Source organism: Hemicordylus capensis, chromosome 2 (assembly GCF_027244095.1).
Source record: "Hemicordylus capensis ecotype Gifberg chromosome 2, rHemCap1.1.pri, whole genome shotgun sequence".
NCBI lineage: Eukaryota > Metazoa > Chordata > Lepidosauria > Squamata > Cordylidae > Hemicordylus > Hemicordylus capensis.
The window spans coordinates 58374598-58401546 of NC_069658.1; the positions used below are offsets into that span (position 1 = coordinate 58374598).

Below are 26949 nucleotides of genomic sequence, written 5' to 3' on the forward strand. Positions count from 1 at the left end.
TCTCCCCCCCCCATCTCAGCTGTCCTTAATTTGTTGTATTTTTAGATTAGCACCTCTCTTCCCCTATTGTCTTTCTTTCCCCCGCCTTCCTTTTCTTATGTATCCATCTGTTTAGATCGTAAGCTTGTGGGCAAGTTATAATTGCCAACTGTGAAATGCCTACATTGTTTTTGTTATTATTGTTACTGTTATCATTATCAACTCTGAGGTTTTATGGGTTTTTCTCAAGCTCTTTGGTCTGGGACTTTAACACATACAGACATACATGCTCTCCAATGTTCCACTAATCTGCTGATCTTGCACAGATCATGTTGCATCTGATAGCAACTCCCTGACAGAGAAGCTATTCTTATGAGCAGCAAAAACTGGGCTAAGGAAGCGCAGCCACTGTCCGTGCGGCTCCCAGCGGCAACATGGCAGCGAGCCCCCTTAAGTAGCCTGCTGCTTCACCTGGGTTTTGGTGAGCGCGCTTGCAGCGGCGGTGGGCACACTTGGGGAGCTCCCAGTAATGCACCAAACACTCACGTGGTGCATGATTTGGGTTCGAGGGGGAGTGCTTCCCTGCACCTGAACCCCGGAGCTGCCAGGGGAGCCGTGGGTTCAGGAGAAACACTGCTCATCTGGGCGGGCGATCCTCCTGCCCAAGTAAGGGTAAGAGATAGTCTGCGGGGAGAGTCGGGAAAACCCACGTTCTCCACAGACCTCCTTTTGGCCTCAGAATCTTCATTTTAAAAAAACCAACCAGCAAAATGGGAGGGTGGAGGGAGTAGCAGATGTAACATGTCCTAAAGTCTATTTTCTGCAGAAACGGGTTGTAGGGGGAGGGGAATTATGGTCTGTGAACATGGGCTTTTCCTTTGTGTGCCAAAGGTTTGATCATTTGCTTATCTAACACAGTGAAAAGATGAATAAAGAGAACATAGAGTGTTTTTAGTACAATTGCCTGCCAAAATAAAGTTCAAAGACAGCAACTTAAAAATATCTTAGATCCACATTGTTACAGGCCTTTGAATCCTGCAGGGTTGCCTTAAAATCAAACACTTGCTTCAAAACATCTATGGCTAATGTGTGAGGTTGGATACACTTGCATGAGACAGTCAGCATTCTCAACAGCCTGAAAGTGACAGAGGAGCACTGCTGGAAGCCGTTCCAGAGGGAATTACAATAATCCTTTCCCCACTTCTAAAAAGCCATTGTGAGGTCACTGCAGGATAAATAAGGACACAATCTACATGAACTCCAAAACGATTAAAGACACCTTTCTAACTCATTCTGCTCTCAGATTTCCACAGATTAAAATGGATACCATGATTTGGGGTGGGGAGGGGGCTGCTTCTGAAGCCTCACTTATATTGATTGATAAAGGCCTGGTTATTACTGCTGAAGTGGTAAACCTGTGTCCTGACTGTGCCATTTCAGAGTGCAAATAGAAGCTTGCAAAATCAAATGCTTCTCCATAAAACTCCCTGCACATAGAAAAATGGCCTGACTGGAAGAAAGGTAAGCTAGAATGCTTTCTCTCAACATTTAGTTTTCTATATGTAGTGAATTTGGGGTTTCTCCTCTCTTTTTCTTTTGATATGCAAACATTTTCAGTTGTGTGAGTTTCCACCTATCAAAACTGGAATGGAAAACACCAGCCTAGTTCCAAGGGAGATGGTAAACCTTCAGCAAGAAATGCACAATTTCTTGTCCTGAAAAGGGGGGTGGTGAATGGCCTGGCCTTTAACTGCAGCTTCATCTGGAGAAATCATCGGATAAATCTTTGACAAAGCAAAGAAACAAAGATTATCACCTGCCAATGTTAAACTGGCTTGGAAAGGCACAACTACAGGAGCCCATTCAAGATCTAACAACCCAGATCTTCAGCGACTGGCCTAAGCCTTTGCTGCTGAGATCTCCTCTGCTGCCCAGTGTCAGGTGATGAGGCTGCTATCTGCCAAGCTAATTTCAGCACAGCTGTGAAGCTTCAAATAGAACTGTTATTCATTTGATACTCAACACAATAAAAATATATTTGCCTAATAAATCTGGCATGAAGATAGGTACCTGGTGTATTTCAGACATGTATTAGTTTGATCTGATACTGTTTGCTTTAACTTCTGTATGAATTTTCACCTTTTCTGGGGTACACTGAAGTGGCCAGGAAGTTATCCAGGCATTGCTTCATGCCGTGGGATATGTGAATCTGCTTTGCAGCAGATTCACAGCTGTTTGATTCGGGAGATTAAATGGACCATTCACATAGGCCCGCTTAGGAACATAGGAAGCTGCCATATACTGATTCAGACCATTGGTCTATCTAGCTCAGTATTGTCTTCACAGACTGGCAGCGGCTTCTCCAAGGTTGCAGGCAGAAATCTCTCTCAGCCCTATCTTGGAGAAGCCAGGGAGGGAACTTGAAACCTTCTGCTCTTCCCAGAGCAGCTCCATCCCCTGAGGGGAATCTCTTACAGTGCTCACACATCAAGTCTCCCATTCATATGCAACCAGGGCAGACCCTGCTTAGCTATGGGGACAAGTCATGCTTGCTACCACAAGACCAGCTCTCCTCTCCTCTCCCATTCCCTGCAGATCTTTTTCCTGTGTGCATTCCCACAGCTTGCTCTGGCTTTTTTCTCCAACCAATCACATCCCAGAGGAGCAGGTGCGAGATGCCTCCCAGTAAGGAATCCATCAACACTTTTGTAGCACTTAGCTAAAATTGGAGTGCTTTACCTATATCATGCTGTCATAAGTTGGGGTGGCAGGGCAGGGGTGAGGGGGAGGCCAAGAGCTGAAAGACCACTTCCTGAAACTCTAGAGAGCTGCTGCCAGTCAGAGTGGACAATGCTGAGCTAGGTGGACCAAAGGTCTGACTCAGTAGGTGGCAAGTTCCTGTGTTTCCTATGGGCTGCTTTGTATTTCCAAAACAGCAGGGTGCTTCCCTCCCAGTGCGATCCAGACATTTCCTCAGCAGCTAGGTTTTGGGCAGTATAAAAATATGTTAAATAAATAAATAAATCTGCACGTCTGTTCTAGGTTCCACTCCCTTGCTCCAGAAAAGCAGAGGAGGAGAAACTGCCAGTGCTGGAAGGTTTGGAGCATGCTCCGCAGTCAAAGGGAAGCGTATTGTGGCAAGAAAAACCTATTTTACAGTTACAGATACATTAAGGGGAGAAAGAGAGAGAGAGAGAGAGACAGACAGACACTGATGCCATGAACGCAGCAATCGTGTGTGGCCGCATCCAGCAACCTCAGTGTGCCCAGATAATGCTGCAATTCTTTCTATGTGGTGGACAGGGACTCCAAAACCCACGAGGAACTGTTGTTCTGCCTGGCTTGCTGCCCCTAGAGCCGACAATAAGGAATACAGCTGTCAAACGCACCTTCCTTGTGGAAGACGAGCAAGAGAAGTTGCCAAGCAGCACCCTCTGCTGACTCCTGGCATTCTGCAAATACACCCAAGCAATTTATTTTTTTTAAAAACCAACCATGAAAGTTCGAGTTTTGAAAAAAGCCAGTTTGTTGGCAATGGCCCCTCCAAACATCACGGAGAAGTGTTGGGGCATACCAGAAGCCCCAGATGTTGTTTTTTAAAAAGCCGCTAAAAAGAAATTTTTTAAAACCCAGGACATAATTCCGGCTAAGCTAGAATGCCCAGCTCTAATTCAAGGGAAACTGGAATCATGTGTGAAATGGTCCCTGATAGCCCACTGCAACGTCAGGGTAAATCCAGCTGATATCTCAACTCGCAGCCTCCATTCTGGAGCAGATGGGAGCAGTATTCCCTCTAAGGCGTGCACATGTGTGCGTGCTCACAAATTTGTTGATGATCCCACTCAGATCCTACTCAGGAAGGCCCCACTCTGAATGCATGCGCGCACACACTGCCTTGATACTGTCACCCAGAACAAAACTCATTCTGCACACAGATCAAAAAAATTAGAGAGAGCACTGGATGGGAGCTAAAAGCCATGTGTGTAAAAGCTCCTGGTGATTATAGAGCTTGTTAGTCTGACCCAAAGGAAAGTAATTCAAATTCCAGCTCAGCCATGGATTTGCAGTGAGGCCTTCTTGGGGCATCAGACTCATTCAGCCTCTCTCTCATCTCTATAATGGGAACTACAAAGTCCCTGACAGGGTTGTTGTCAAGTGAGGCTTGGGGGGGGGGGGCAGGGGGCAAGCACCCCCTCGGACAAGTAGTTTGCCCCCCACCAGCCCCCCCTTTGTTTCTAGAAATCTAATATGTGGAAAACAGCTCCCCCTCCCCCCCACAAATGCACTTTGCTGCGTCTGTCCTTCCCCTCTATTTTTTTTCCCCTGTTGCCACCACTGGTTGTTGTGGAGAAAGAATTATAGCATACTTTGTAAACCAAAAAGCCCCAAAGCATATAACCTCCAAAACACTGGACCTAGCTCTGTTCCTTAAATATTCTGGCAGCACTCTTACTGGACTGAACAATATCAGCCATACCAGGGATGACCAGCCTAAGCCTCTCCAGCAATTGTTGGGCTACAATAATTCCCAGCTGCAATTTATGCTAAGATTATGGGAGCTGTAGCCCAAACAACTGAAAAGCCTCAGAGTGGTCACTCTGGCACTATACAGTCAAAGGCCATTTTACCACATCTCCATTAATGCCCTAAAGTTTGCCAGGAATAATATGTGACGACACAAGGGGGCGGGGGGCGGGGAACCAGAAGATTTTCAGATATCTCTCTCTTTCATATCCGCCAGCATGTCCCTATTTTCCCATTCACTCTCTCTTGTGTGCACTCGCTCACTCTCACACTCACACAAACACCCCATTTATTTTGTTTATTTTATTTTTCCAAGGCCTTTCCCAAGGCATTTGAGGTAATTCTTTTAAAACCAATAATGCAGGCCTGCACAACATAAGGCCCGGGGGCCGGATCACTGGCCCGCAGATAGGAATATCCTACAACAACAGCAGGAGCCATGAAGAGCTCTTGGCCTGTCCTGCTGATGAGCAGCAGTGGCTCTGTGCAGTTGTCTGCTTGAAACAAGATGTCCTCTGCCCTTTGGTCAGACCCATCCCTCTTTCCCCTGACTCCAGGTGCTTCCTCACCAAGTGCCCCTGACTGTGGCCGTCAGTTCATGCTGCTGGCCACACTGCTTAAGGTCTCTTAAATCCAAGATTCAAAAGTAGTGATGTTAGTGACGGTGGCATTGCTGCTGCATTTGAATGGACTGCTAAACCAAGAGTAATTGTAAGACTTGATAATTTGAAAAGGCTTTCAAATATTACAGAAGACAAAACATCTTCAGGTATTTGGCCCAATATGATAGTCTGCAAAGCATACTGCTCCTGCAACATGGTGGCCTTTGTAGAACACAGCCTCCAAGTCCCCTTCTTTCTCATGTGTCTTGGATTCCTCCATCTTTTGTATTAAGTAGCATTTAATCTTCCCTCCATGCTGTTTTCCCAATCAAAATGGCTACCTCTGGCAGCTGTTTACCACATGAGGGTATAAGAAAAGCAGCCTGCATAGAAGGTCTTGACTGGAAGTGGTGCAGGAGAAAGGGTTAAACATGCACCACCAATACTTTGAGCAAGTGCACAGCCCCCTGAACACACAGCTGCACTTCTGTGAAGAAATCCAAGCATGGATCTCCTGTGTAGTTTTGCCCTCGGTTCATTCTGTGATTCTTAACAAGCAAGACTGCTGACCTATGAAATATACACTGTAATAAACCAGTTATTACAATTCCCAGCACAAGTCATTTGAGAACATTAAATAAGACAATGAATGCATTTTATCAAAATTATTGACCATATGAATTTTTTGTCTCTCTGATACATCTACATTTTGATGTTTTCCCAATAAAAGCACTAAGTACACCTAGAGTGCAGAATTTTAAGAAATACAGGGATGCTATTTTATGATATAAATTAATGTCGACTACGCTCTATAGTCTGGTTTCCCTTTAAAACTTAATCACACAGTTACAAAAACTGAACCATCAACAAAGCTAGAAAAGGAGGGCTTCCCTCTGAAGTTACTGGAAAATATAAAAAATGTAAAGATGAGTTTCAAACACGGCTTTATAGGACCACACGCTATGCCACTTCCTCTAGCATTCCCCTCTGATGCTTGAGAGAGCTGCAGGGACAAGATCAAGATATAAGAGTGAATCCCTATGCTCACAGAAGTTTCATCTTCCAAAGGACATTTGGACACAGAGAGAGAGAGAGAGCAACAATTAGAGTATGTTTCATAGTTCTTCCTGGTGAACATCAGTTGCGAACACATGTAGATGTAGACAGAGAAATTACAAGATAAATGCTTTCCCCATCTCAATCAAAATAGAGTCCTAAGAAGACTGGCCGGGCCTTAAAGATCTAACCTATCATTACAAGTGCACCAAGTCTCTTTGGTCGACTGTTGTCCATGAATAATACATATTTTGGGGCAGCTTCACAAAACAAGCTGTCTGTACCCAAGAAAGGCCATGACTAAGCTGGCAGAGAAAAAGAATTGTTTTTCACCACTAAAGAGGGTGGTCCCTCCACATCGGAAACAGAGGCTGCTGGCAAGGCACTGCAAAGTATTTTTAAGTGCAAAATGCCCACACTCCTCATATCTTGTAGAACACTGAGGGAATTTTATTTTCCCTCTATTGCTTTTTCCTTAATTTCCCCTGGTATAACTGCAGAGAAGGAATTGTTTTTCATGTTTGTACATTTTATAAAAGCTATCTTTGTATAAATTAAAATAATGGGAGAAAAATGATCTCAATCAAGGATTTTTGCTGTTCTGAGCTATACAACTGCACTAGTGCCATTGAAAGGCTAGGCAAAGAGCATTTGCATGGCTGAAGGAGCTGTAAAGGTAAAGGTGTGCCATCGAGTCGGTGTCAACTCCTGGCAACCACAGAGCCATGTGGCTTTCTTTGGTAGAATACAGGAGGGCTTACCATCTCCCATGCAGTATGAGATAATGCCTTTCAGCATCTTCCTATATGGCTGCTGCCCAATATAGGTGCTTCCCATAGTCTGAGAAACACACCAGTGGGATTCAAACCAGCAACTTCCTGCTCCCTAGACAAGTTACTTCCCTACTGCACCATTAGGTGGTAGGTAACCATTAAGGAACACTGAAGTTCAAGCATGTGCATAGTAAGCCTATTCCAATCACACCTATGCCCAATAAGGAATGGCGTGTGAAGGCAATATAGTGGCACACGAGAAAACAAATAAGAAACATTTGTTTGGCGAGGATTTTATGGTGTAGAGTGTATGTGAAGAAAAAAGCAGTCAGAAATTGTAAGCATTTGAAAAAGCAATTCTTACCCATTGCTACAGTTTAAATTAATCCCATGTTTTAGCATTTTACAGGCAATTCAATATCTCAAAGTTTCTGATGTGCTCTGATATAAGAACTATTGATTAGCTAAACAAACATTATGTCTCCTCTGGGCAAGTGTTTCCACAATGAGTTTGTGACTTGCCCTGCTTTGCCCTGAAACTCTGAAATTCATTATACACTCAGGACTGTCAAAGAGATACAAAAATTATGCGCAGGCTGCAAAACCAATTGTGGGTTATGAGCTAGTGCAGGTATTCCACTGCATTTAAAGGGAGATGAACAAATTATTCTATTACACTGCAAAGGAGTACAATATTACGCATTTTAACTAGTGTGCCCAGTATCTGATAAGGACCAACCCCCACCCTCACCCCTTTTTAAACAGTGATAGCCAGTGAAGTGGTTCACTAGTAGAAACTACTGGCTACTGCAGGGCAATTGAGTGGGGAAGGGGGAAAGCACACTGCTATCCTTCAGGAAGCACTAACGGAAGGCAGTATCTCAGCCCAGCACCAGGGAAGTCAGTTGCTGATTGACTAGCAGCCTTGTCACTGAGTTTTTAAAAATTATACATTTTTATAAAATATAATCAAAATTATAAATTTTTAAATATACATTTTAAGGGGAACGGAAGCTGACCGCAAGACTAAAACATTGTCACTGGATGGCACAACACCAAAGAAATTATAAGAACAGAATGGGTCAAAGACCAGTCCTAAAGACATTTACTTTGAAGCAGGTCTTCTTGATTTCATTGGGATTTTTTTTGTATCAAGACTGCAGCCTAATTGCTAAAACCAACAAAGGAACAGTTTGGATGATACGTCACTCAGCTAGTTCCTGCACACATGCCTTCTTCTGCATTACATTGTTCCTTAATCCTGTAGGGGCATAGTTAGTTGGGAAGCCCAGTTGAACAAAGTATCATCTAAACCACCCAAACCTCCAAAGAAGTTCCATGGGTTGAGCTTTTACTGGGCTGTACCATTTTATACTGCTGTCGGGTTATTGAATTAGGTGTACATGTAGGAATTTATGTAGGGATTTTTAATGTATGAGTAAATGGTGTCCTACATTTAAAAAAAAAAAAAAACACCTTCCCACACATACAACATTAACATATCAAGGAAAAAGACAAGCCTACAACATTATTTCTTACTTGCTAGTGTTGTACATAAAGGGAGCTTTTTATATTGGCAGATTTTTCCAACATTCATTGTGTGGGGCTTCTCCTTCTCTGCATCAGATCTCAGTCTTTGGTTTTCAGGCTGTTCAAGCTCTTTGCAGAGACTCCAGAGGGTACCAATTAGTGGAGTGTTTTTTTAGTGGAGTGTTTTTTTAATGATATTATAATGTACCCATGAGAAAGAGTCAAGATTTCCAACTCCTTTTACACATGGCTAGCAGATAATGTCCAGTCTGCTGTGAAATAGAATTGGCAGCCTAGCAACATAGAAACGTATCCACAATCTTAACTTTTCACAATACTACTGGACATATTTCTGATACAAGAGTATCTCTAGCATGGCAAGGCACAAAGTATATATGCAATAGAAACCATTTCTAGAGCAAAGCAGGGAAACATCCTAATATATTAAAGTGAAGGGTTTTTTTTGTTTATTCCAGTCAGATTTATCCTAAAAGAGTAATTCAGAAGTTCACAAATGCCAATTCAGGACTCACACATTATGTTCAGTGCTTGTAAAGCGGTATTCACAGTCTGTACCCTACGTTTGAGGGAGCTTGGTCCTGGGTTCCCTTTCAAAATGAACAAACGTGCAGGCATTTATTACAGTCAAAATATATAAGGGCTATTCACACACTATGTTGCATGTGTATACAGCTGCCTGTGCACATGTAAATATTTCTGTGTGAATAACTGTACATGTGTTCATTTAAAAGTGAACCCGGGGAACAGGCTCACTTCAATGTAGAGTACAGATTGTGCATCATCACCTTAAGTGGTGTAGTGGGGAAATGCTTGACTAACAAGCAGAAGGTTGCCAGTTAGAATCCCCACTGGTACTATATCAGGCAGCAGCAATATAGGAAGATGCTGAAAGGCATCATCTCATACTGCGCGGGAGAAGGCAGTGGTAAATCCCTCTTGTATTCTACCAAAGAAAACCAGAGGGCTCTGTGGGTGCCAGAATTGACTTGAAGGCACACTTTACCTTTACCTTACAGATTGTGCACACTTCTTTACATGCATTGAACTTAACGTGTGAATAACTGTACATGCACACAGATCAACAATCTGTACAGATTGCACACAGAATGAACGTGCATATGGCAAATGTTTTAGTAGCCCTATTGAAGAGTCATAATCATGCACATGAATGTCTAAAAGTAACAAAAGCCTCATACAGTTTTTTCATCCATTAGTGGTCAAAAACACCACATATTTCCACTTCTTCAATGGAGGTGGGAATTAATTTTGCTCTGGAAGGTTGAGGAAAGCATGCCAGAGTTATTTTGTTCAGTGGCAATAGGCTGCTGGCCCAATCTTCTCAGCTTTCAAGAGACCAGCAGCACACTTGTCCTCAGTGTGGGCAGCAGCAACCAAAGGCATTAAAAAAACAAATACCCCTATGCTATCATTGGAGGTTCTCCAGCATTACTGTGGGCTTGCTTGCTTGCTTGCTTTATTGGGCCCAGAAAGGAATTCTCCTACTTCAATCCCCTAACGCTAGAATTGTACCTAGTCTTTTAGATTTCAGTTCTGCACATATTGGGCTGCCTAAATCCCATTGATGTCAGTGAGATTTAAACAGCTGAAATGTGTCAAGGAGTGCAGCCTTTGTGTGGAAACCATCAATTTGAACAGATAATTTGAAATTATTCCTAACTTTTTTCCCCTTATTCCCCTTAAGCCACTTCATAGACAGTTTATAAAATGAAGTAGCCATGCCAAAAGATATTCATTGAAATCATTTTCTACTAGCATTCGGAATGCTTCAATAACAATGCACCCAGCAGTTCTGGTGAGAGGGAAGGGAGCTTAAAGTCCTGCTACAGAAGGATCCTGGCTCAGGATTTAACAGGTACAGATTACTGTATTTTTCACAGTATCCTAAACTGACAATAAGCTAAGGCCAAAGTCAAGGCCAATGGCTATTTTTAGGCAGTGAGATGTCTGGGGCTAATTTATTTATTTATATTTTTATACCTGTGATCTGTACATCTCTAGGCAGTGTACACAATTTAAAATATAAAACAGTTAATATTTTACAAAATACAGTAAAAACAGCCTGATAAACAAATTAAAAAGTTTAAATAAAAGAGAAAGGAGATCTTGTTGGAACAAAAAGAGATCTCCATAAACAGACAGGTACAATGCAGGCCACCCACTTATGGGATAACCAAGTTATTTGGGGATTACCTGGGTAGAGACGCCAACATTTTGCTAGTTAAACAAGATGCAAACTGAATATATATTACAGTAATATCTTTGTGGTCTGGTTGAGACACAACACTAAACCATTATTTGGTACTATGGTCTGGTTCACATATGCTACAATTTAATCCTGGCTTTGCATGATATCTTCTAGCCTTGAGAGTGAACACGTCTCCCCCTCCCCTTTGCATGCAAGGCTTGGAAGAATTCCGATTGTGATAAAGAAGAAGGCAGGATTGCTTGCTACATCCAAATCAAGCAATCCTGACTTAATCTAACCAGAGTTCCAAAATAAACCAGTATCTGAACCTGGGGTTATATAAACAAACATTAATAACCAGGAACACAGCAGGAGTGGGCAACACACTCAGAAGCAGCCTCAAAGGGAAGAAACTTTAGCCCAGGACTTGACTTCCCCTAGCAGGGAAAAGGAAAGGCAGCAGGTATTTCAAGAGATTGCGGGAGGCGATAGAAAAATGCAGGTGAAAACAAATGCAGGTGAATATAGGCACATGGAGGGGGCTCCCCATTCTTTACAGCAGGCCTGCTCAACTTAGGTTCCCCCCCAGCTGTTTTTGGACTACAACTCCCATAATCCCCAGCCACAATGGCCAATAGCCAAGGGTTATGGGAATTGTAGGCCAACATCTGCAGGAGAGCTGAAGTTGAACAGCCCTGCTTTACAGACTTTGGAATGCTTCACAATATGTATGTATGAGCGTGTATTGATATCCTCAGATAAACACAGGCAGAAGGCATGTTTTGGGGGGCAAAACTGTTTGTTTCACAGGAAATTGTGACTGGATCTTCCAACATTTTCATTTTACTTTAAACAAGCCATAGGGGAATTTCCCCCCATGAATTTTATGGGAAAGGTAATACTAGGGAACGGAGTATTTAATCCTTTTCTAAAGACTCTATGCAGATGGTGGGAAATATAAGTGCCTATACATGTACCTCTAAACACCACTGTCCCCAGCATCTGATCCAGTTTGGAATCCCCGAGGTTAGGAGATAAAGCAAAATTCACTTATTTTAGGCAGTTGTATGTAAGAGAAAAAACAGTATTGAAGCATCCCTGCATTAGTTATATTTTATGCTGATTAATTGTGCTAAAGCAGCATGCAAAAAGTTGTTTTTATATTTCTGTACTGCTAGACACATCATTTTACATCCTGTAGTGCCATTCTTGTTCCTGTATACAGGAGTTCAGCAACTTCCTTTTGCAGAAAGCAAGTGTCACCAATACTGCATATGTGCCCATTTCATTGAGTACTTGGGGGGGAAAGAAATATCACCTGTGTTTGTTTGAAGAAACACATAGTAGTTTTTGTCTTGATAACCGTGAATAATTTTGGTTTTAAATTCATGACAACCAACCCTAAAGTAGAACAGTATTTAAAACCCCACTAAAAATAGAGATCAAATTCTTTAAATATATTTAATTTATGTAAATGTATATTGCAGCTACTTTAAATTCAGTCAAGTCACTAAGCTCATTAAAACAGTCTTTGATTTTGGGAATTAATGGAGCTTTCCTCTGTTGAAGAATTAATTTTTTAGCTATCGAAAAGGCCCAAAGAAATCAACTCCTCTGAAAAGAGGGCAATTCAGAGATAGAAGTTTTATCATTAAGAATGAGAATAATAGGATTATGGATGACATTAACTTGTAACACAAATTCTGTTCTTCAATATGCATGCATTGGGCCTACACATTTTTAATGTTAACAGTTATTTTAAAAAAACACAAAAGGCTATGAACCTTTCAGACAATTCATCATAAGACCTGGAGATAGCACTACATATCTGTAAATATATGTAAGGAGCTCCTTGAAGTTTTAATAGTTGGAAAGGTGGTTGTGCAAAATGAATAATACCCGTTCTGTCTTAGTAGGTCCAAGTGCAGGCCTGGAGTTTGCTCACAGTCAATCTTTTAATGCAACTGGCTATTTAATACAACACAAGGGCCATTCCCAGTTCTGAGCCAAGGTATGACTGCCGGGGAGAAAACAGAGCTAGCAGGGCTAGAAGGCGGTCTGCGGGGAAGGCAGGTTAAACTAACCTTCCCCGCAGATGATTGAGCCAGCATTGCTGGATGTGCTCTCTGACGATTCCCCACATGCTGAGGCAGTGGGCAGGGCTGGGGGCTGGGATGTGTTGCCCTGGCCCTCAGAAATACAGTGATGCACTGCATGAGTGTGTGTTGCATCATGGGGATACCCCTTCCCCGGACTCTCAGTAGTGTGGCAGCTGCCACACGATCAAGAAAATGGGGTTAAGGGAGCGCTCGATTCCTTAACTGCATTTTCAAGGGTGGCTACATAGGCGGGATTGCCGCCGTGTTGCCACTGAGATTGGGCCCAATCCTGGCGGTTCACATGCACGGGCACAACTGGGCTGAGGGAGCCCAACCTGGTTTCGCATGTGCATGTGAATAGCCTCAATGTCTTTCAGTGAGGGTCACTGTCAGAGAGCATTCCAGCTGCCGGGAACAAGTGAGGAAGTCACTATTTGCATCAGGGTCCTGTCCTTCCATGGAACCTGCCCCCTTTCTAAATGCAACAAACGGGTGGCACACTGTACAGTTTGAGTACAACTGCACTAAAGCAGCATATGCTACAGCACTGTTTACAACATTGCTTTCTTTCAGTGGAACTTAACAGTGTAAATAAAAGCATGCCACCTTAACTAAATTGTGGAACATAAGAAGCTGCCTTGTATGGATTCACACCGCTGGTACATTTAGCTGCGTATTATCTACACTGACTGGCAGTGGCTCTACCAGGTTTCAGGCAGAAGTCTCACCCAGCCCTACCTGGAGATGTCATGCTCTACCCCTGAGCAACAGTGCCATCCATGTGGGTTAGGCGTTGCAGTTCCCCAATGTGGCCTGGGCCCATGAATCACAAAAGGGGTCCGTTCTGATTTGGACATTGGGGACTGGTAATAAACACCCCTTTAAACAGATATCTGGACATGATTGGGTGGAAGGCATTGTGGGGAAGATACCCACAACCAATTTGTTGAGAGGAATTATCAGCAAATCAACAAGGCAGGTATTCCATAACACAGGATGTGGGTTTTCAAGATACTTCTGAGTAACCATTTGGCGAAAGAAGTTACAGGGAAACAAGGCATATACAGAGCAGGCTAAACTTAGATGCTGTCATCTTACAGTAGTTATAATTTATATCTGCTTTCCTGGCTTTTAATAGGGATTATTCCTAAGGACTATACTGCAACAGACCCTAGGGCTTTTCTCAGACAAGACTGACACCTTCAGAGAGAGGTGTTTTCTCCCCTCAGTGATAATTGCCAAAAAAACAACCCAACAATTTTCCCTGCACACACACACACCACAGGGTTTTGTTTGTAGGAAGGAACTCCTCTCTTGATTGGCAGCTCTTCAAGCCACTCTGCTAGCCTGGTAGAGCCTGTTTGTTACACTCAATATAATTCATAATCATATGATCATAAATTATATTATGATTGCAAAGTCTAAGGACACACACTGTCCAAAGGCAATGAGGAAAATGGCCACACTCTCTTTTCACCAGCTTTTGGGAATTTAGTTGAAATCCTCAGTGCCTCAATCCCAGTGTGAAAGCCAAGTATGAAGAAAAGGCCAAATGGAATAGAGAAATACATTAGTCTTCCCTCATAAATTACTAGAGGTGTGCAATTGTTTTCAAAATGAATAGAAATTGAGCTGAATGGGGCCCATTTATTCTGAAATAAGGTTGATAAACTAATGGGCCCAAATCCCAAAGAATGGATTTATTGTTGGAACCTTTGTTTCAATTTAAATTAAAATAAATGATTAAATAAATAAATCCTTATCTTAACCAATGATTTTGATGCCACCTTTGTCCATGGCGGAAGCAACTGCAATGTGCAGCCACCTTGAATATCCATAACCATCCTGGGACTTAGTACTGTCTCAGGGCAGTATGGATAAAAAATTGGGAACCACCATGCAAAAATGGCAACTGCTAATATACTACTGAAATTGCTGTGCAACTTTGATATAGTTTATTTTATTTACATTTAATTTCTACTTTTAATGACCAAACATGAATGGGGAAAGTGAATGGAGTTTCTCTGAGTAAGTCCCAACATGAATAGTTCTGGGTTTGAATGGGCCTGAAATGAATACAATAGGAGCCCATAAAGTGAACAGGGCTGTGAAATGAAAATATTGTGTGCACATCCCTAAACATTACATCAGTCCTTTTCACATTCTCTTAGGTAATTTTGCATATCTGAAATGTGCAGGGGCTCCACATCATATGTGGCATTGCCATTATTCCGTGCTCTGCGGTCCCGTCCCACCCACCCCGCTTTTGCTGCAGAGCATCGCTTCTACACATGAAAAACTGTAATGTCTGCCTTACTTAATGAGCAGGACTTTCACAGAAATGTATGAAATATTCACCCTTCCAACAAGATAGTCCTATAACCAGAGAGTAATCACAGAGTAGATAGAAGGTTTCTTATACTACACCCACAGAATTCAAAGGTCACTGAACAGCAGGAGAGAGAAAGGAGGCTGAATTCTCCTACCTCTGTGCTAACTCACCAGTATTGCATTCCTTCCCTCATCTGCCCAGTGTACACTGTACAGGTCCCTCTACATCTTTTGCCAGCCAACATCCTTCCAAGTTTCAATGGAAGTCTATACAATCACAAAACAACTTTTAAGGTTGGATTCTGAAATTTCTGCTCAAAATCCCAGAAAAAGCATATACTATTAATAGGTTACTAATGATGTTCTGGAATATTTACAAAAAGATTATAAAAGATAGGGAAACAGGAAGCAATATTGCACCCATGTGTACCCTTCTGGCAAAAGTGCTAGATAAGCCCAGAGACCTCCAGAAAACATCCTACTAACTTGAGCAATCTTTAGGTCATTTAGCTCTGTACCCTTTACAACATGAGCCACTGCTTTATAGGCATGATAAAGACTTGTACCTGGATTATTAAAATAATACATGGGTTAACTGAGGGGTGATAGCTCAAGTAATAAGGTTTCAGCCCATCTTGATGAAGGTCCCTAGTTCAAGACCTCTCCCGGCAAGAAAATTTTATAGGCCTGTACTTTGAACTTCATTTCAGCAAAGAAGTGTGTGTGTGTGTGTGTGTGTCTATCTTATTTTCTCTTTTACAATTCCAAAAAAAAAAAGATGCACGCATTAACCAGAACAGCAGCATGTTCTAGCATCTTCTTCATAAACTTAACCCTGTTATTGACAGCAGAGCAGATTGTGTGCATCTGCTGGGAATGAGACAGGTGACAACAAAAGAAACACACATGGATACCTTGGCACAAGTACTGAAAGAGAGGCGCGCGTACACACACACGCTGCAAAAAAAACTTGAAGAAACATGTTAAAATTCTAATTAACAGCATATTGTAGATGGAATGTCTCACTTCACAAACATAGCTATTCAAAAGTTTTTTCTGTTAAGGCCTTTTTCTTGTTGCTTTGGCTAACTGTTCAATCAGAAATTGAATGAAATGCCATACTGTTTGAATGGACCCCAGTTTCATATTTAAAACGTCTGTGCAAATTGATTCCATTACAGCATCATCCCTCCCCCGCCCCGAGTTCCAGAACTTGCTTGTATAGGAAATGATTTTTTTTCCTAGGCAAGAGATAAAACTAAGACAAAGTTTTGCAACGTGTTAGCCTGCCTGAAACAGCTGCAGCAAAAAGGGGAAACATTACAACTGGTGATTAAGATCCATTTCCCACTAATCATAACCTTGCAACAAGGTTACCGAACGGGAGTAGAGGAAGGACAGATGGGAATAATTCTCTGAGCACATGGGCTTGAAGAGGAAGGCTACAACTCCCTTCTAAGGACTTTTAAATGTTTTAATTTTCTTGAAATAATGGCTCTCTTTTTTTTACTCAGCATGTTTGACTATAATATTGGAAATGATCCGAATAGTTTGTTTTTATGTCTTGCTATACTTTTTGGCCATTGTCTAAAATCTATTACTGATTAAACAGAGAAGCAATTGCCACAAGAGATATTGATTCAGGGTTTCATTCCTTTAGTTTGTAAATAGCCATGTTTATAGCCAATGCTACTCATGCACTATTCTCTTCTGCTCATGCACAAAGCATTCTGCAGCTACACCAGAAGCACCAGCTAATCAGTTTGCAGAAATCCCAATAAAGTCATTTTTGTTTGCTTGCTCTTCAAAATGTTTTCTGGTTGGGATCACTGGGTAGCACTACTAATTTTTGTTTTTCAGCACATGGAATTCTTTGAACTTTATCCCACATTCTCAGGAGCCAAATTCTGTACTAGGATGTGTAGCAGGCGGGAGACTATCTTAAACTCTTTTGCAATTGTTATAAGGATAATGTCTGACTTCCACTGCCAATTATGCAGCAACGTCAGGCCACAGATTACAACAGCCGCTCTACTGTCTTGAAAGGATCCTTGATCATGTATGGAAACAGAAATCCTGCACATTCCCTGAAATAAAAGGCACTTTCTGGATGCTACAAAGTAATTTACACTCCTGTTAATCTCAGTTGATTGCTTCAACATAGTGGAAATTAGTCGACAAAAAGGAATGACTCTCCCAGTCAATTATGGAATCAATTCTTAATCCTACCACCAGTGCTCAATCTGTGAGCCTTCCTTGAGAGATGGATGAAGAAATATCAGGAGAAAAAACAGTCAAAACTACCTCTGGAAACCACCTGGGTTTCTTACACATGTACAAAATATCACTCATCTTTCTTTGCTGCTGTGACCAATATTTTCCACATCCAGTTTAATTCTTAACAACTTCATTTCTTCTCCTGCATGCATATCATGACACTATATATTAACTACTTTAGGAGATAAAGTTATAGGTACTTCTGTTTTGGCAGTCAGCAAAAAGTCCTGCTTTATCTCATTGTCACTGCAAATCCTTACGATTCTTTTTCAGAATACAAGAATGACAGACACAGATAACGGAACAGCCACAGGATGGAGACTTTGCTAATTTCTTAGGGCTACTTGGAATGCCTGACCACCAGCAACCACAACAGATATACCCTCAGCTCTGTATTTGTTTCCATAGCAGAATAGTTAAAGAGAAGATTTAAGAACAGCACTATACACACACACACACACACACACACACACACACACAGCACCGTATTTTACAGACTATAGGACGCTACGGACTATAAGACGCACCTTAATTTTAATCCAGTTTTTCAGAGTTTTAACATATTAAACTGTTAAAACATATAAGACGCTCCTGAATTTTGGCAGATATTTTTCGAGGAAAAAAGTGAGTCTTATAGTCCATAAAATACGGTATATCATTTCAGTGGTATTCTTGCTGCTATAACACTCCAAATGAGAATCAAGATGAAGCACTTAAAGGACTAGTGAGAATTATGTATGTTTCCCAAGTATATAAGCATGACACAAAGAGCCAAATCGTGGCTAGAACTGAGAGCAATAACAATGTAGATCTATGGAAGATCTGATCATGTACATTCATTTTGACTCTACAGTTTTTTCAGTCAGATAGATCTATATCCATAAATACTTTAAAAATAAATGAGACTAATTTTCAATGGAGGAAAAACTATGTTTTAATAAAAGAGAGACAGACATCAAATGTTTCTATCCACTACACTGATTTAAAGATAAATACTTATCATAAATTAATGTGTGCTTTATATCTAGTCAGTCTGGTTTAGGATTCTTCGTTTATTCCAACATAATGTAATTCATTCCAAAAGTCAGATTCCAGATTGTACTGTATAATCAATACAATAATGTCCTAGAAACAGGCCAAGAGAGTATGCCTGATTGGCTACAAGTCCTTTTCCTGAAAAAGACAACCCAAGTCTTCACTGAAGAGCTTTGCAATGGTGCACATGGTGAGAGGTGAAAACTGCCTTAAAGCAGCACCTCCCCCACCCTCCACCCAAGGTCTTTGCAATCTGCCAGCCACTTGTAGCAGCTCATGTGAATCAGCTGTGGTTGGCTATTCTAGTATACATACATATACACAAACAAATACATATAGGTTTTTTAACTGTTGATCTTTAATCTGTTGATCTTTTTAACTGTTGATCTAGTACCGATTACTGGTATAATCAATGGCAGATGATGCAGTGGGGCTGACATTATTAACCAGTAGTGACAGCAGGGGTTTGGGCAGCATCAGGCAAACGTGTCACTGTATGACAGGGCTAGACAACTCCAGCCCTCCTGTAGATGTTGGCCTAAAATTCCCAGAATCCCTGACTACAGGTGGCACTCATCTGCGGTCCTGGCACCCGTCATTTCACGTATCCATGGTCTGGCAATGTAGACCCAACCTCGTTATATACACAGTTTTTTTAAAAAAAATAGTAGAAAATCACCTATCTGTAGTTCCTGGGTGGCTGGGAATGACCCCCAAGGTCATTTATAGCCACCATTTTGCTGAACAGAGTCATTTTGTGGCTGTTCCTTTAAAAAAATCCCCACAATTTTTCACAGAAAATTGGTGGAATTTGGGGTAGGGCGGGGTGCTGAACAGCTGGAGCTCTGGAGAGCATGGTATGGCACTTGATTTCTCTTATTTCTGCCTCCTCCCTGCTTTCTTAGCCTCCAAGAACCTAATACCCCCACCCCCACCCCCACCATTTCCCATTGCCTAAAGGTCATTATCCATGGTTTTGTTTTCCATATTTGTAGATGAGAACAGAACCCCTGCAGATAACGAGGGTCACCTGTACTGGCCACTATGGCTCAATATTGAGGCCATTCACACAATCAAAAGCTATGTTCTACCCGGGTTTGGGAGCTGTGTCTGCTCCCAATTTTTGGTTTTGCGGAAGCAAGGCAAGAGGAAAACCTGAGTAGAAATGATTGTATGGAGGCCAAGTAGGAGGAAAACTTGGGTAGCTTTCTCCTCCTACCTTGCTTCCATGCAATCACTTCTACCCAGGTTTTCCTCTTGCCTTGCTTCCATACAACCAAAAATTGAGAGCACACACAGATCCCAAAACTGGGTAGAACATAGCTTTTGATTGTGTGAATGGCCTCATTATGGGAGCTGCACTCTAAAAACAGTTGGAGATCTGCAGTTGTGCAACCCTACTGCAGAATGACAAGTAGTGCCCTGTGCATGGCCAGTGCTTGCAGCCAACAGCTGTGCACCTACACAGTGCTGCCTGAGCCACCAGCTGCTTCTGCTGCTGCCATGTCAAACCGACTGGAAACAGCTTTCTGCAACTTCAAGTATACAGTGCAGATACAGGTGATCCAGTTGACATTATTGACAACATCTCTCACCAAAGGCTTGTGAAAAAATGCAGCAGCTGTAGAATAAAAGGACAGGCCCTTTTGTGGACTAGAGACTGGTTAAAACACAAGAAGCAGACATCAGGAATAAATTGAGAATATTCACAATGGAGGAAAGGAAGCAGTGGGATCTCACAAGGATATGTAGTGGGAATGGTGCTTTTCAAATTGTTCATTAATGATCTGGAGTTAAGGGTGCAAAAAAAGAGGTGGTGACCAAGTTTCATCCTTGCAGTGAAAAGTTACCCAGGTTATCCCCCAACCTTGCTTCAACACAACCAAAAATCGGGAGCACACACAGCTCCCAAACACACAGGGTAGAACACTGCTTTTGACTGTGTGAATGACCTCTGTATGTGTCTGAATACCAGTTGCAGGGAAGCAATGGTAGTAGGGGAAGTATGTTTTCTCCTCCTGCTTGTGGGTTGGCCACCGTGGGCAATAAGCTGCTAGGTTTAGATAGACCTTGGTCTGCTCTAGCAGAATGCTCCTTATAGTCCTACATAGCATCACAAAATGCTTTTGGAGTTTGTGGCAGAACTAGGGCCAGTATTGGAGGTTGAAATATTTCGCAGCTGTTGAGGGCCCACTGCTGATCTCTAAGATCATCTTTTTGTCCGTAGCCTTTGTGTGATGACAGCAGAGAAACTCTTTCAGGGCCCACCCAATTAGGATGGGGCTCATGAAGGCCAGCTTGCTGAGGCCGCAGCTCTAGAGAGACCTATGCAAGTAGGGTTTTGTTAGCATGGTAGTGCCACTCATTTGAATCATGGAGACATCAGCAACAGTGCATACCATGACATCTCGTCATGGTATGCACTGTTGCTGATGTCTCCGTGATTCAAATCACAAGAGAACCTACAGTGGAGCCTGCTTCAGTCAGCATTGGTATCTTGGTACCAATGGTGATGCCTGCTTCTTGCAGATGTGCCCCCACACTGTGCCATGTAATTGCCAGATTCCTGTTGTTGACCCCTAGAAAAATAATCTTCTGTTTTTCTCATCTGCTCTAAAACACATTTTTAAAGGATAGTTACAAGGAGCTAGCAGAAACTGAGAAATTAATTCCTGTGCCCGTAAATGTCAAACTGCCAGCACTGAAACATGATTTACCATTTGAAGGACAAATTTAAAAATATATGAAGTTATACTTTATGTACAAGTATCTTACCATGCAGTCAGAGAACAAACTTTTTTTCCTGCACAAAAGTCTAACCTTAAAAACACCTCAAATTCATCTACCAATACTTCCTTTACCCAGCCCTTTTTGGTTGACATGAAATAGGTACAACGTATGAAATCTTCACAAAATATATGGATCTGTGATTCAGAATGAAATATACAGATTTAATATTCATTACAAATCAAAATAGGGTATCAAAATGGGAAATGAAATATTTGTTTTAAAATTTTTCTTCAAAATGCTATTGTTAGAAACCTAAACATTAAAAAATAATAAAAATTATCCATGCCTGGATCAAATCATCAAAACGTATCCCCTGCTTGGGTTAAACTGGTACAGTTAAGGAGATAGCCACACGGTCTCAATTCCAGGTTAATGCTCACCAAGAATTTGGCTAGTTGCGCATTCAGTTTCTCTTTTAAACATGTTGTTTTCACTGGCTAATTAATGCCTTTCCTTTAAAATACAAAATTAAATTATCTTCTACTGTTGGTACTGTCACGCTTTTCATTTTAATAAGAGTATCTATCATCCGATATCAATATTCTTTTTAAAACAAGCTGTTTACTCTTAAGTATTCTAATGAAATACTGCTTTATTCTTTTTTGTACTTAATAAGTATTTTTTGTACTTAATGAGTCCATCAGGTTACTGTACCTCAATAACATTAATGGTCATATTACTGTGATGTGAATTTATACATAAATAAATTTAAAATTAAGTCTTAAGTGCATCACATTGTTGCAGTGACAGGGATGCATTTTCTATTGTGTATTCTAAAATATCTAATGTCCAAAATGTTCAAGGATCTGTGTACAATCCCATCTGCACTAAACACACTATAGAAGAATGATCATATCCAACACTTTGGACCAGATGAATTCTTATATCAGTTCTTCACTCAATCTCTTTTTTCACCTGACTAAACACTGGTCAGAAGTTCTAATCAAAATTAATACATGTGAAAACTACAGTTAATGTACTTTTTATTCCTTTCTATAGGATGAGATTTTTCACCCAATGCTTTTAAGAAAATTTGTGAGAGAAGACAGTACCCCCAGCTAGAATTAGGAGAAATTTCCCCCTCACTGATCTAGAATCCCTTTTAAAATTCTTTTTTTCCTGCCCATCCCTTTAAACTTCTTTTGAATGCCCAGAAATTACCTACACAAAGGAGACAGAGTTCCTGCAACAAAATAAAATATGTCGATAGATTATATTAAAAGTTCTCTACATGATATAGAATGCACAACTAACATGAAGCTGGAGAAAGAAAATCAAAAGTTGAAGAATGAGATTAGGAATTATTCAATTCTGATTTTCTTCTATCCACTATGTAGACCTTCGGAATACTTTCAAAGAAGTATATTTACAGTTAGATGACATGTGTAGTCAGAAGTAAGTGCCATTATGTTCAATGGGACATTTCCTGCTAAGTGTGCTTAAGAATTCACATTAACCACTTAAATCTTCTGTTTAGCTTTGGAGATCTTGGCTTTCACCACTAAAAACAGACCAATTATCATGCTAGGAATATGATGTGTTAATATGGATATGTAGACCTGGCCTCTTAGAAGTTTGTTGAATGCTACGAGATTTCGGGACAGCAAAGCGAGCATACCACCCAAATCCTAACTCCAATCTGACAGTTTAGATTAGCCTCTATATGGAACCTCAGCTTTGGAATTTTTTTTAGCAGGCAACACTCTGCTTACCACCTATTATGCAAGAACAATCTAGCCACTTTTACAATCAAAATGCACTTTTTAACTAATACAGTACGAGGCTGTTCTCATGAGCAGTCAAGACTGGGCTAGAGCAGCTAAGCCTGAGCTTGGCTGCCCATGGGAAGCGCCTGCTGGCACCTCAGCAGCTAAGAAGTTGGGCTCTTAAATGAGGCTAAGTGAGCAAGCACTCCCTTAACACCATGCAATTGACCATGTGTCAGCACTGGCTGCTTTCAGCCAGCACTGAAACACTGAGGGGTGCCCACCTGTCCCTGGCGGATCCCCATAATACACTGCACATGGTGCACTGTTGGATCTCCCGGGGCCGGGAAGAGGCATTCTGACCTCCATGCTCCAAATGGCAGCTGTGGACTGTCTGGGCACATGATTCATACACCCAGCAACTCCACGTTGCTTGTCTGCAGGGAAGGTGAGCTTCTCCTAGCCCACCCTCAAGCCCTCTCACTCAATTGTGAGAAAGGGCTCTATGTTTCTGCAATTGCATATTTTATGGGCAACATCTAGACAACTATATTGTTCATGTCTACCATTCATTTCAATGGTATTTAATCATGACTAACTAGTCTGGATGTTGTCCATTTTTCAGAAAATTAAAATTAAGGAAATTAAGCAACATTTCCCAAGGATTGACTTATCTGATACATTTGTCTGTAGATGTTATCTCTAAGCAATTATACTGACATGCTCTTAACCCCTTTGTAAGATGTTTCCCCCTTTCTTTTAACAGGTATTGATTGGATATTTAAAAGCAAATACTGCAGTTTAACCCAGGTAATGGTTAGATACCACAAGTCAGGCTCATCCTGCAGTGTTTATGAATGATCTACAAAGAGAATTGTCTTTAACTGGGTTTATCTCACTGCATGCCTTTTGTTTAAGGTATTAAAGCCCAATTACAAATATACAGTAATAATTTACCACTATAGTATAAATACAATGAATATTTATATACAGCTTTTCAACAAAAGTTGTTGTTGTTATTATTATTAAATTTTATATCCTGCTCTTCCTCCAAGGAGCCCAGAGCGGTGTACTACATACTTGAGTTGCTTTTTCACAACAATCCTGTGAAGTAGGTTAGGCTGAGAGAGAAGTGACTGGCCCAGAGTCACCCAGCTAGTATCATGGCTGAAAGGGGATTTGAACTCGGGTCTCCCCAGTCCTAGTCCAGCACTCTAACCACTACACCACACTGTCTCTCTGAATCCCCAAAGTTCCCAAAGCAGTTTACAGAAATAAATAAATAAATAAAAATAAATAAACAAATAAACAAACAGGCTCTTTGTCCCCAAAGTGCTCACAATCTAAAAAAGAAACATAAGATAGACACCAGCAACTGCACTGGTAGGATGTTGTCCTGGGGCTGGCAAATATATATATTCTAGTACAGAATATGAATATATATAATTTATAATAAAGCATAACACTATAAAGAAGATCCCCAAACCACCATATAAATTAATATTGCCTGTAATTATACACTGCAAATCGTGGAATCAACTGAAGTAGAGACAAATTCAAGCTGGTTCTATTAAGCCTCCCTTCATCTCACTAATAATTAGGGCATCATTTATTACATTTTAAACTTTTTGCCATCATTTTTACTGACCCTGCAATGGCCACAGCCTCAGAAAAGATTACAAATCCCAGGAGCACCCACACCATTCCCAGGACTTCAACGGAAAAAGAAAAAAGCATGTCCTTTAAAAATTCAAGCCGTAGAAGGCAGCTGATTGTTCCCTCGCAGCAGGGAGTAAAGAGGAAGGATAGAGGCCTTGCTCCTGGTTCCTGCTTGTCATGGTAAGTTGTTGGGGGGGGGGGGGGTAAAGTGAAGCTTTGAGAAGAAGACAAAGGATTTAGCTTGTAGCAAAGTGCATCCTCTCAAAGAGGGACCAAAGGGACCATGGCAAATTGTTAACCCTCTGGAAGCTCCAAAGTGGTTCCCAAAGTGAAGTGGGGCTTCTTCACATTGACCTACTGGCTACAGGCCTGCTCAAGAGCAAAGTACAGACAGGAAATGTACTACTTTACATGTGTTTGACCATAAGGCATGAATAATTCTACATGTACGAATCTGTACATGTGTACACAGATTGTATGTGCACGGAACATAACATGTGTATGGGGCTTACTACAGCCCTATGCAGATGTCATATAAAGCAGGGACCCTATACTCGCTCTAAAACTCTCTACATTTACAGAATCTGCTGGAAGATTAACAGGGAGGATCTTTTCTCATATGTAGCCTTTGTCTCTTCAAACAAATGCTGTAAGTGTGAAGAGCGTGTGGAGGGGATTCAGAGAGCATCAACATGGCGGCAGGGCTTCCAAGCTCAGAGATGCTATATAGGTGGCCTTTGTTATCTGTGGGGTTTCCGTTCTTGGCTACAACCATGGATAACAAGACCTTGAGGCAATGGGAATTTGGGTTTAGGTTCTGGAAGCTAAAAAATTGCTTTAAAAGGCAGAAATAAGAGAAATAAAGTGCCATACCATGCTCTGCGTATCTCTAACTGCCCAGTGTTGTCCCCCCAAACCTAAAATTTTGGCAATTTTCCACAAAAAATTGTAGGGGGGGGGGTTCTTCATGTTTTCATTTTTTAGGAGAGAGCCACAAAATGGCTTCTTTAAAAAAAATGGTGGCCAGAAAGGACCTCAGAGGTCATTTCCAGACACCTAAGAACTCAGGATAGGTGAGTTCCTACTGTTTTTTGAAGTGCATATAACAAGGTCAGAGATCCATTGCCCGACTCAGGTGTTGGGACCACAGGTAATGAAGGCCATCTGTACGCTTTGTGCCATGGCTTTGTATAATGGCTGCATAGGGCTTATATCTCCAAAATATTTTGGGGGCTGACTGAATGTTACATGCTAACATGTGCTATCATACCCTCAACAACTTTTTAAAAAGCAAAGTCAGTTGGGGGTGGTGAAAATTAGGCATGAAACAGCAATGGAGGGGGTAATAGTTATCCTTTCCCCATCTATTGTTTCCCCACTAAAAACACACTCCAAGGGTTTTTCTCCCACAGTGTGTTTCATATGCATGTTGACACCCATTTTGACGCTGTGGGCTGGGGGGGGGGGGAAGCTTTCTGAAGAGTAATTTGGGAGCAAGGAAGCAGCAGGCATGATTAAGCAATCCCTCCATCCCCAAAGGCTGCTTTACTGTAAAGCTGCCCTTTTCTCTCTCAAAAAAGGCATTGGGGCAATGTTAAATGAGCAAGAGCATAATGTGCTATTTACTCCTTATATTCTAGCCATGTCCCAGATAATTAGGTCTGCTAAAATGCTTTTCTAGTTTAAAAAGAATGCTCATTCTTTAGAACATACCCATTACAGAAAATTATACAAATGTCAGAGCTCTGAGCATGGCAGTGTCTTCAGTTTATCAAACAGAATGCTGATGTTTCTAGAACTATCACTTGCCAACATCACTGGATGAGGCCAAAGGTCTGACAGATCCAGAATGCCACCTAAACATCAGGACAACATTACATGGGCTTCTAGAAACAAGCTTCTAGCCTATGAGTGAACTCTTCAGCTCTTTTTCACCAATCAGTTACACCTTACTGTGGTTCAGTGGTATTCTCCAAACTAGCATGCAACTTATAATGGTTTTTCTTGTGGCCTTCTACAGCCCTGGTGTTACTCCATGCAGTCATTCTGTAACACTAATGTGGCAGAATAGGGACACTGCTTTTAATCAGTCAGGTACATAGAGATGTATTAATTTTGTGAGTGCCAGCTACTTAGCCTTGGATGTATATGGGATGGTAATGTTGGGGGGACGAGGAAACCTGTAGGACTAGAGGAATGAATTATGGCTTGTGGAGATGAGAGACAGTGCATGTTAGAACTAATAAAAACTAATCTATTAACAGTCATGCATTTTATTATACCTGAAGCCTTACTGAACATTTATTGCAATCCAAATTAGCCCTTGGCAATTCCCAAGTGAAAAACAGTGGTAGACTGCAA

General features: G+C 41.4%; 1 protein-coding gene across 21 annotated transcripts in view; it reads right to left on the bottom strand.

Moving 5' to 3' along the window:
- Positions 1 to 26949, bottom strand: part of MEF2C (myocyte enhancer factor 2C) — a 256797-nt gene that overhangs the window by 193270 nt on the left and 36578 nt on the right. The window contains exon 1 of one of the 21 annotated variants that reach the window (XM_053293562.1): positions 15293 to 15383. The exons of the other annotated variants lie outside the window; for them this stretch is intronic. The gene's annotated coding sequence lies outside the window, so the exon portion shown is untranslated. Of the gene's footprint in view, positions 1 to 15292; positions 15384 to 26949 lie in introns of those variants that run through there. 21 annotated transcript variants of the gene reach the window in all.